The sequence below is a fragment of the Balaenoptera acutorostrata genome, chromosome 17 (assembly GCF_949987535.1).
Source record: "Balaenoptera acutorostrata chromosome 17, mBalAcu1.1, whole genome shotgun sequence".
Taxonomy (NCBI): Eukaryota; Metazoa; Chordata; class Mammalia; order Artiodactyla; family Balaenopteridae; genus Balaenoptera; species Balaenoptera acutorostrata.
The window spans coordinates 59,869,526-59,882,204 of record NC_080080.1 but is presented as its reverse complement, the minus strand read 5'-3'; the positions used below and the strand labels follow the sequence as shown (position 1 = coordinate 59,882,204).

Here is a 12,679-nt window from a genome sequence, read left to right as displayed (position 1 = left end):
AATTTCATACAATGTTTTCACACTCTGTAAGGCAAGATTCTACATGTGCTCATTAGAATGCCTGTGTAATAGATTGTAGAAATGGCCCAAATTATACACTCCCTCATATCCATGCCCTTTTTCATGGTTTGGTTTTTTTGTTTTGTTTTATTTTGTTTTTGTTTTGCAGTGCTCTCCCACTGTGGGCCAGGTAACATACCCTGCTCTTTGACCCTCAATCATAAGTCTGATGCAGGCTGAGACTTATAACAGCTTGCTCTTTGGGCTTGCTTACTCTTGTGCTTTTGCTTTCATCATGAGAATATCCCCAGATAGTCTGCTAGAGGGTGAAAGACACATGGAACGGAGCTGAGTCACCACCGTTGTTCCAGCTGACAGTTAGTCAACGTCCAGATATGTGAGTGAACCCAGTCAAGATCAGCAAAGCTGCCTAGCTGACGACCAACAGACCAAAGGTATGTGAGCAATAAATTCAATGTTGTGTGTCACTGAGGTTTTGTGGTTGTTACTAACATAGCATTAAAATAATGCAGCATTTTTGTGGCAATCAATAACTGAAACGTCTAAAGTCAGTTTGTGTAGAAAGAGGGCTATATCCTTAGCAGTCATCCACAGCGTCATTTCTGGCTTGAGTTATTCATACATGTGATTTCCTTAAAGGTGTGTCTCCCAGAATCATGGTTATATTCTCTGCACAAACCTCTCTGAAGTCCAGACTTGGATATAGAAACATCTGAGCTGCCCAGTTGGATGCCTAACTAGACAGCTCTAACCTAACATGTTCAAATCAGAATTCTTGTCCCCCTGCCATTCAAAGTCAATCTTTCCTGAATTTTTTACTTTTCAGTGAATGGCACTATCATCGACCCATTTACTCAGAACAGTACTCTACTAGTCATTTTCAAATCCTTTTGTACACATTCTGTAATTAAAACATTAGTAACTCCTGTTGGTTCCATCTTTCAGATACACAACCCTCTTCTGTGTTATCTTCTCACACCTATATAACTACAATAGCATCTGAACAGGTCTCCCAGCCTCTACTCTTGTCTTGATACAGTTAATTATCCTCACCACAAGTAGATCAATTTTATTTAAGTTGTAAATTAGATCACATTATTTTACAACTCAAAGCCCTTCATACTCAAAATAAAATTCAATGTTCTTCATGTGGCCTATGAGACACTACAGGATCTCTTCCCTCAATCACCATCCACCTTCTTATCTCTACTTTCACATCACTTACCTAACTCCCCCACTTGGTTATTAGAAGCTGGGATGCTGGCACTCTTGCTATATGTCAAGTGTATGCCTACCAAGCTCGTTCCTATTTCAGGGCATTTATGCTTGCAGTTTCCTCTTCCCAGAAAAAACTTCACTCAGATATTTGCCTCACTCATTCACTTACTTCAATCAGGTCTCTGCTCAGATGCACCTACTACAGAGAAGTGTCATCTGATGACTTTAAGTCATCCCCTATTAACAACCCCTACCGCATACACACCATCTCCATTACTTGCTATCCCATTGCTTGTTTTCTTTAACCTTCATACTCCATATTTCATTAAAATGTAAGTGTCATGAAGTCAGGGATTTTTGCCTTGTTCAGGACTGTAGCTCCCAGGCCTAAATAATATGCCTCTCATTACAGTTACTCAATAAATAATAGCTGAATGAATGAATGTGTAAATATTATAGAAACTGCCCCAATAGCTGCTACAACCCTCTCCATAAGAGAGGCTCATGTTCAAGAAGGATCTGTGTTTTGGTTAAATGTGATGGGCTAGTCTAGCTCTTTTCTACCACAACAGAACCAATACAAAGAACAAATAAACAATTAGCTCTAATGGTACCCAGGTTAACTGTATCTTCATGTTAGGGGCATTGGAAGTTACAGTATGCCTTTTCAGGGCATGAACCTACATACAATAGGAGTAGCAGATTCAAAGCTGAGGTTCTGCAATGTTTGAAGGTTTCCATGGGAACAACATGATTCTGTGTTCTGTTTAGAAGCTTAAAATATGTGGTGGCAAGAAAGCACTGCTGTAACACACCACATGAGGATGATTCAAAAGATGAAACCCTATAAAAATTAATGCTCTGAGAAGAATGTCAACTAGTAAATCAACAACCACACTGTTAAAAGCAGAGGAAATATAATTGGCCACATATGGTCACATTATAACAAGGCAAGAGTCATTGCACTCTTTAAGCCAGTTTCACATTTAATTTGCACCATGACGATTCAACAGAGGGAGCAACTGATATGCCAACAGCCTTGCGGAAATGAAATCCTTCCTTTATTAATACTTTCCATGACATCAAATTAGTTATTAAGAAAATGGCTTCACAATGAGAACGGGTACCTAAAATAAAACCATCTTAATGAATAACCACCATCACATTTCCTTATAAGTAGAGAAGGCTTTGGAAATAATAGACTCTAGGTTATAGAGGTTTAGAGGACAGCTAACAATTCAGATGGAATAAAATCAATGTGCATTTGAACTTCATTTAGTTTCCTTGTCATCTCAAGATTTCAAAAAAGAAAGAAAACAAAGCTTAATCTTTTTACAGGTCAATATGTGATTTGAGGAAGAAAATGATAATATATATATCTACAAAATATCTTTGTAAAAATTTTGTCTTCTGTAGGTTACCACAATTGTGAAGATTTCTGATAAGGCTCAAAGAAGATTCAGAGAACTATAAAAATGCTATTATAAATCTTCTATTTGGCCAGAATGTTTACTGGCCCACAAACATTTTGCAACCATTTCTGAGGCTTACCAATATTTCAGAAACAAAGTATTGCTGATAGTAAAAAATGAAAAGATCTTTTAAAACATTTCCTTGAGATTTGGCTTGTCCAAAGATAAAATTTTCTATCTCCTTTGGATGAGTAAGTTGATGCTAATTTGCATGGCTGTGTCAAATAAAAATAGCTGATATTCACCGAATACTTTCAATCAGTATTCCACTTCCTTTTTCTATGCATTTGCTTCACCCTTCTTTTTGAATTTTTTTCTTTATTCTAGGCATCATAGTAGACAATGGCAACCACTGAGTCCTGAATTTTACAGGTTATATAGTTATTCATGGATATTATATTTACCTTGTCTTAGATATGTATCCAAATTCTCAAGGAAGGGGCTAGATGGACAAGTGTAGTTTTAGTAGCAAACTCTGAAATTGCTACTTTGTCTACGGAATGGAGAAGGAAAATTTAAGGAAAAGGGTTGGCTATACCTTCAGATTTTATCCAGATTCTGACCAATTCTTACCACTTCTACTGCTATCTCTATTAGAATTACAGCAATAACCCCCAAACCAGTCTCTACACTTTCACAAGTGCCATTCTATGTCTGTTCTTAGCCAGTGATTAACTGGTTAGGTCAAATTACTCTCTTCTCTAAACCCTCCATTGTCTTCCCATCTCACTCTGAATAAAAGTCAAATTCTTGCAATTGCCTACAAAGTTCAAGAAAATCCTCCCCTACTATAGCCACTACCTTTCCCCTTCCTGATTCCATTCCTGGTATCTATCTGATCATCTGACTATATCCTTTTCTACTATCTCCTTTTCTCACTATTCTGCTCCAGCCACTCTTCCTCCTGCTGTTTCTCAAATTTGCCAAACACACTCCAACTTCAGAGTGCTTGCATTTGCTGTCCTATTTATCTGGGATGTTGTTCTCTTAAAAAGTCTTAGCGTTGTCTCCCATGATTCTTTCAAGTATTTGATCTGATGTCACCTTCATAATGAGACTTTCTCTAGCCATTCTATTTAAAAATTCAATGCCTCTGTGACAGGTAGACTATCTAGGTGTTTCCCCTGATCTCTACCTCCCCATGTTCACAATCTTGTATAATCCCTTCCCCTTGAGTGTGAGAGAGACCGGTGACTTGCTTTTAACCAATAGACTATAGAAAATATAACAGGATATCACTGTTATTATGTTACATGATATAAGACTCTGTCATGCTAGCTGACTCATTTTAGAATCACTCTGTCCATTATTGACTTGAAGGCACAAACTGTCATGAATTCTACAACATACAATACAATTAATCTTGCCAATAGCATGAGTGAGCTTGAAAGCAGATTCTTCCTCATTTGAGCCTCCAGATGAGAATGTAGCCTTGGTGGACACCTGAATTGCAGTCCTGCGATACAGAAGCAGAGACATTAATTAAGCCATGCCTGGAATCCTGACTCATCAAAACAATAAGATAATAAATATTTTAAGCACTAAGTTTGTGGTAATATGTTACACAGCATAGAAAGTGATTACTGCCTCTCAAACATTCTAGAAACACCATATTCCCATGTCCTGTTACATATTTTCTCTATATACTTAACACCTTCTTATATTTTACACACTTCATTTTTATTTTATACCACATGCATGGTTTGAATGAGACTTTTTCTTTTAGTTGATAGTTTTGACATCATAAAAAATCAGCTTCCATTTCTGCTTGGAATAAAATCCATACGAACTATAGCAGGAATTACAAGGAAGGCACTAGTAATGAAAATTGCTGTACACAGACTGGTTTATGACACCAATTTGTAGAATCTCCTTCTTTAGAGTATGTTGAAATTAGGGATAAGTAGATATTCATCTCTCTGGGACAATATAATTATAGCTCTACTAGAACCCATGGCTATTAAAATGTTGCAAAGTTCAATCCACCTCTATCATATTGTGACTAGGGACTGAGTAAAAAAAAAAAAAAGGTAATGTTCTTTTTTTTAATTTAATTTAATTTATTTGTTTTTATTTTTGGCTGTGTTGGGTCTTCATCTCTGTGCATGGGCTTTCTCTAGTTGTGGTGAGTGGGGACTACTCTTCGTTGTGGTGCATGGGCTTCTCATTGCGGTGGCTTCTCTTGTTGCAGAGCACAGGCTCTAGGCATGCAGGCTTCAGTAGTTGCAGCACACAGGCTCAGTATTTGTGGCACATAGTCCCTACAGCATGCACGGGCTTCAGTAGTTGTGGCACGCAGGCTCTAGAGCGCAGGCTCAGTAGTTGTGGCACAGTCTTAGTTGTTCCACGGCATGTGGGATCTTCCAGGACCAGGGATTGAACACGTGTCCGCTGCATTGGCAGGCGGATTCTCAACGATTGCACCACCAGGGAAGTCCCAGTAATGTTCTTTATTGAAATGACAAAAATCTTCTGCTTTTGCCCAAAAGGAATGAAAAACTTTTTGTTCTTTTCAATATTTGAGCAATATTACTAGCCTGGTCATAGATCACTCTGTTTTTACTGTTACCCACAAAAGAAAAATATAAATGTCACATACAAAGATATTCATAAATATTAATGGTCCCATATCAAGAAGGGTCCGTTGTTCTATTTTTCTCCCAAAATATTATTTAGCCCATTTTGTCATTATGTATTGTTGCATTATCAGGTGAAGTTTTATTGTTGTTGTTTCAATCAAGTAAAAGATCATTAGAAAGAGAGTAGAAGGAGGTTGATAGCAAAAATAAAGTATAGATAAATGAATATTTTATTGGATTTTCCCTTAAGTTATTGGTACATATTTATTTATCTTTTGTTGATTCAATAAAACATTTATTGAACATGTGTTAGTAGATAGTCAAAGACTCAGTCCTAGTCCTAGAGAGCCCTATGGTAAGTGAGGAGGCAGAAAAACAACTGGATTCCTTTGAGGTATGCCAGAAGAAATTGCTCTACCCTTCACTGTGAAGACTGCTGCAGATCCAAATGGATCTAAGTGAGAGAAGTGTTGTTTCAGTTCTTCGTATGTAATCCCTGAGAGGCCCTGTATTCTTATAATGGTTTGGAAAGGGTGGACCTAAGTATTAAGGAATGAGGGACAAACTCGTTTTACCTCCAGATCTACCACATATTTCGAAGCAGCTTCCTAATAACAGGGTTGAATTTGTCATAATATGTGAGATGTTACATGGGTGATATGTCGTAGACTTTTAGCCCTACTTAGGTACAATGTTTTCTTCTCTAGCTTGAAGTAAAATTTATTTTTTCTCTACAGTAAATCAGCTTGAAACATGCAGCCATGTATAATCATATTGGGCCATCTCCTAAAAGTAAATAAATGTAGCGTCAGGGGAAATATCCTTCAATTAATTCAAAAACTCTCCAAAGATATTAATCATAAACCATTGAAATGCAGCTGATGAATTTCACATGACAAACAGCAGTACCTTAAAAGCAATTTCAGATATACAAATATCTTCCACCAGTTCCCTTTTCTAATTTGGAAAAGGTTAAGTATTTAGTGTTGTTTGCACACACAATAGCTGCAAAAATTCAATTTGCTTCCAAATGCTCTGTGAGGTTTCTACCTGAAAGTATTTATTTAACAGCACTTATTTTTAAAATATTGAACATACACTAAATTTCAAAAACTATGCAAAACTTTCTGGAGACAAAGATGAACAAAGTAGCCTTGTCTCTAAAATTCAAGAAATTTAAATGGGAGACTAATATAGACTGAATGTTTCTGTCCCCCCATATTCTATGTTGCAACTTAATAGCCAGTGTGGTTCGGTACTTGGAGGTGGGGACTTTGGATGATTAGATCTTGAGGGCAGAGTCCTCATGAATGGAATTAGTGCCCTTATAAAAGAGGCCCCAAAGAGGCTCTCCCACACCTTCTGCCACTTGAGGACACAGCTAGAAGACAGCTGTCTATGAACCAGGAAAGAGATTCTCACTAGATGCTGGATCTACCAGCACCTTGACATTGGACTTTCAGTCTCCAGAACCATGAGAAATAACTTTGTTGTTCATAAGCCACCCAGTCTATGGTATTTTGTTATAGCAGTCTGAATGGACAGAGACAGACAAAATTTTTCATGGAATGAAGTAAATGTTATATTATAGAGATGAGTTCAGGGTATTTTGAGCACATAAAGAGGAATCCTTTAGATCAGAGTAAACATACATCTTAACTGCCTGATACAAACCCAACAAGCCTTTCTTCTTCGACATAATTATTAATAACTCTTCTTTCTCTCTCAACAGTGTCCCAGTTTGGATAATAAATTACAAGATCACACACTTAAAATACACTGGAGAAAGTCAGTTTGTTGGGGGTACAGGGAGGATTCGAGGTAAGTAAAGCTTCCCTGGGTCATTCCACAGTTGAGAACTGCAAATATCTTAGTGTAGTGGAGTGTTGAAATGCGATTTGGGTCACAGGGTCCTCTGAGACAAGAAACAATAGAGTTATGCAGAAGCCAGGTGATGAAGGGTATTATATGTCTTGCTAAGACATTTGACCTTTTTTAAAAAAAATCTTGAATTTAATGAAAGTTTTTCAAAGCAAAAGCTTCAAAGACCAGATTTATGTTTTTTTGTAAAAGCACTGTGACAGCAATACAGAGCACAAACAACAGATTAAAGACATGGACATCCATTCATAGACTGTTTCAATAGTTCAGTCAAGAAATAAGTCTCTTATCTATGGAAGTGGTAACAGGAAATAGAAAATGAGGTTGAAAAATATGAAATACATATTCTATAGGACTTGGTGACTGATTGGATAAGATGAGGTAAATGATTAGGAAGAGTAATCATATCTCCCTGGTACCTTGGTAAGCCACTGGGTAAACATTTACTGTGGCAGGGACACAGGAAGAAGATAAGTTGTATTTATTACTTTGGGGTGGGAGGGCAGTGGTGGGGAGATGGGAGAAGATAATGAGATGAGTATGGGGTATATATGCTTTTTTTTAAGTGGCCTTATAGAACATTGCTTAAAATGATGGACTTTGAACTAGATTATAATTTCCCTGTAGGAAAAGACAAGATGCTCAGAATAGCCAATACGATATTGAAAGAGAAGAACAAAGTTGGAGGACTGACACTACTTGATCTCAAGACATTTTATAAAGCTACAGTAATCAAGAAAATGTGATTAGTGAAAGAATAGACAAAGAGGTCAGTGGAACAGAATAGAGAGCTCTGAAATAGACCCATATAAACATAATCAACTTATCTTTGACAAAGGAGCAAAGGTGGTATAATGGAACAAAGACAGTCTTTTCAACAAATGATGCTGGAACAAATGGACATCCACATGCAAAAAAAAAGTGAATCTAGACATGGACATGATATGCTTTACAAAAATTAATTCAAAATGGATCACAGACCTAAATCTAAAATGCAAAACAATAAAACTCCCAGCAAATAACATAGGAGAAAATTTAGATGATCTTTAGTATGGCGATGACTTTTTAGATACAGCACCAAAAGCACAATCCATGAAAGAAATAATTGATAAGCTGGACTTAATTAAAATTTAAAAACTTCTGCTCTGTAAAAGACAACATCAAGAGAATGAGAAGACTAGCCACAGACTGGGAGAAAATATTTTCGAAAGACATATAAAGAACTGGTATCCAAAATACACAAAAAATCTCTTAAAACTGTAAAATAAGAAAATGAGCAACCTGATTAACAACTTGGTCAAAGACCTTAACTGACACCTCACTAAAGAAGATATACGCATGGCAAATAAGTATATGAGGTATTCTCCACATCATATGTCCCCAGGAAAATGCAAATGTAAACAGTGAGATACCACTACATACCTATTAGAATGGCCAAAACCCAAAACACTGACAATACCAAAGGCTGGCAAGGATGTGGGGCAATAGGAACTCATTCATTGTTGAGGGAATACAAAATGGTACAACCACCTTGGAAGACAGATTGTCAGCATAAAAAAATAAATGTATTTTTACCATATGATCCAGCAATCATGCTTCTTGATATTTGCCCAAATAAATTAAAAATTTATGTCCACACCAAAACCTGCACATGGATGTTTATAGCAGCTTTATTCATAATAGCTGAAACTTGGAAGCAACCAACATGTCTCTCAGTAGGTAAATGGACAAATACATTGTGATACAACCAGACAATGGAGTATTATTCAGCACCAAAAATCAATGAGCTATCAAGGCTTTAGAAGACATAGAACCTTAAGTGAATATTACTAAGTGAAAGAAGACAGTCTGAAAAGGCTACATACTGTATGACTCCAAATATATGATATTCTAAAGGCAATACTATGGGTACAGTAAAAAGATCAGTGGTTGTCAGGGGCTGTGGGGGAAGGGATGAATAGGTGGAGCACAGAGGAATTTTAAGACAATGAAAATACTCTGTAAGATACCATAATGATAGATACATGCCATTATATATTTGTCCAAACCCATAGAATGTGCATCAAGAATGAACCCTAATGTAAACTATAGACTTTGGGTGATAATGATGTATCAGTGTAGGTTTATCAGTTGTGACAAATGTTCCACTCTTGTGAGGAATGTTGATAATGGGGGAGTCTATGCATGGGTCAGGACAGGGAATATGTAGGAAATCTCTGACTCTTCCCCTCAATTTTGCAATGAACCTAAAACTGCTCTAAAAAAAGCCTACATTTAAAAAAAGACAATACATACCCATCTTGTATAACACTGTGTCACTAGAGCCTAATAGAAGGCTTGACAAATAGTGTCTAATAAATTGGTATTAAATGAATTACTGATTAATTTATTAGATGGACTGTGTTTTAAATCCCAACTCAAGTACTTTCCAGATGGGTAAATATGAGCAAGTTACTCCTGTAATCCTCAATTTCCTCATGAAAAATCAGGATATAATAAAATCTAATTTGTTGAATTTGTGTGAAAAGCAAGTCGTGTAGTACATATGGATAACTATATCCGTATGTTAACTATAAAGTGATTCAGAAATATCAGAAACATTATTATCACATAGTGTGTTCTGAAGGATCAAAGCATGTAAGCTTTCCCCACTGTTAAACTCAATTATGATATGTCTACCCTTGCACCTTGTAAACTCCCAAAATACTTCTCAGCCTTCACCTACCAATGCTTTCAGCCTGGAAGAGGAAATCTATCCCAACAAGCTAAACATGTTCTGAAATCCAGAAAATTCGAGCATGAACCATAAGATGACAAATTATAATCTTTCTGGGTGTATGTGTGCATACTGGAGAATAAGTAAGTGTGTACACCTTATACTGCCAGGTTGTTCAATCTTCCATGAAATCCATCGCATTTTGGGACCTTTCCCTAACTCTAGAGTTACCTTATAAATTACAGCTCCTTACCTTATACCTCAAGATCTACCATATATTTAGCTTGTGTTCTCTGCCCTGCAAATCTGGATGCCATACACTATCCACAGGAAGTGCTAGTGGAAACAGAAGAATATGCAATATGGACCATCTTGTGTTCTTTATTTTAAATCACGTAAGTTAAGTGATGCATTGAAAAAGCTATAATCCTGAAAATTAAACCTGAGGGCCCACTTCCCATATTCATTCAAGAATTCCAGATTTATGTAACAGTCTACCAGTCTCACGTCAAGCTGGCTTTCAGCTAAGCATTATGTCTAGTCCAGATGCCTAGAAAGAGAGATATATTGGGGCTGAAAGGTAATATTGGATCTCCACAAAAGAAATAAGTTAAAGGGGTCATGATATGGATCTAATCTGCTCTGAAGCCATGGTCTCTGTAAACATATGAGGTACCTCCCTAGGAAGTCTGTATAATAAAATCAGAGCCCCATTTTAAAAGGTAGCATCAGAAACCAGCAAGAATGAAAATTCATGGGCCCAAGTTACAACAATTTGATTTTTTTTAAAAAAAGTGATTGCAGTGGGTTGAAAATGTTATATCATTTAAAAACATAATTTCTTAATGATATTCACAAAAGAGAAAGCCATAAAATCTCATATTTTAGCAGGTGAAGTGGCTATTAAAACACCTTTGTTTAAAAATTGATAACCAGAGAAAAAAAGTAAGCATTTACCTTCCATTCATGTAGGAACTCTGAGGTAACCAAATAGCTCCAGTTAATCCAAAAAGGTCTTCAAAAGAAAGAGGGAAGGAAGGAAGAGAGGGATGGAGGGAGGGAGGAAAGAAGGAAAGAAAGAAGAAAGAGAGAAAGAAAGAGAGGAAGGGAGGAAGAAAGAAAGGAGGAAGGGAGGAAGGAGGGAAAGAGAGAGAGTGAGTGAGAAGGAAGAGAAGGGAGGGAAGGAAGAAAGAGGAAGAAAGGGGAAAATAGTCAATCTAATAAGAGAAAGAATGGTAGAACTGAAGACCATCATTCTCTAACACCGAAAGAAATAAACTGATGCAAGAATTATCAACTGGTATTTTAAAAAATCAGGGGGTATGGTTGAAAAGAAGCCAGACATTTGTTCAGTTTCACTATAGCTACCTCATGGATTACTTTCTAGGCTCAAAGCAAAAACTGTAACTATGAAATGAAGGGATCAGACTGCCATCATCCTCATCCTGGGTCAACCAGATAGTAAAGTGTCTCCTGGTATGGTATAATAAGTGATGTACAACATTACCAGAAGGTGTTCTAGCTGAAGTTGTTGAGTTTGTATCCATCAACTCTTCAGGATTAACTCTACATTTTTCAATCCATAGGAAATACAGGGATAGAAGAATAAGCTAAACATGAATACTAGGGAGCAACTAAACCTGGACTGCTGTACAGTAGCTTCTAGCCACACATGGTAGCTATTTAAATGCTAATCTAAATTAAATTTACATTTAAAAATAAATTACAAATTCAATTGCTCAGTCATTCTAGCCACATTTGGCTCTAGAGCTGCAAGTGGTAAATATCTATCTTATTGTTTAGCATGAATATGGAATATTTCCATCAAGGCAGAAAATTCTGTTGGACAGTCCTGAGAAAGACAAATCCAGAAGTTAAGATTTTCCATGATTAGATCTATTCAACAGACCAGTGTCTTGGCAAGAAAGAAACACTGTACTAGATTATAAAACCTCAAGGGATATATAAGAAGCAGACTGCATCTGGTTTGAGCAGCTTAAAAAAACATTTTGGGAATATCCAGGGAAATTTGAGTATGGACCAGGTATTAGATAAGATGAAAATTTATTAATGTTGAAAGGTAAATAAAGTGCTACTAGGGGTTATTTCAGGTTTGTGGGAGTATGATGTCTTTTTTGTTGTTGTTTATATCTATTTTCTAAATTTCTACAATGCACATATGACTTTTGAGATAATAAAAAGTTATTCTAATGTTTTTAAAGGTAACATTGCTTACCCACCAAGAAGAAATTTCAAAAGGCTGTTCTTGAGCTAGGTTTACTCTTGCTTACATCACTAATGGTAAAGGAGAGGAATCCTGTGGGAAAGTTTCAGGCAGCCAAAGTCCATGGCAAGGGAGGGATGCAAAAACCTAGAACGTGTAAGAAAGTGAAGAAGGTTTAAAGTGGATATTGGAAAACAAAACCTTATGGGCAGTGACAAAAACAATCAAAGACTGAAAGCAAATAGTCAAGGCCAAACAAACAGAAATGACAGTCATTGAGGTAGTAATAGAAAAATATTGGTTCTAGAAAAATATTGAGAACAGACATTTTCCACTTTGTTATTCCTCTTGCCAGGATATTATTAACCACATAGAGTCATGTCCAATTCAGTGTTCTAGCCTTGGAGACCTTCCTTTTCTTTTTGTTCTGACCTTGAGCTCTGAATTTTTTTAAACCAAATTGCATTCCCTAGTGAGAAATTTGTTCTTTGCTAAGTTTCTGCTCCTATCCTCCTTCTACATAACCTATTCATGGGATTTTGTCCAGGGAATTTGTCCAAATACCCGC

General features: G+C 36.6%; 1 long non-coding RNA gene across 1 annotated transcript; it reads left to right on the top strand.

Moving 5' to 3' along the window:
* Positions 1 to 306: 306 nt before the first annotated feature.
* On the top strand, positions 307 to 8,703 carry LOC130705542 (uncharacterized). Its single transcript, XR_009005826.1, has 3 exons — positions 307 to 455; positions 7,023 to 7,111; positions 7,799 to 8,703. It is a non-coding gene; the product is annotated as an uncharacterized LOC130705542 (long non-coding RNA).
* Positions 8,704 to 12,679: the final 3,976 nt, after the last annotated feature.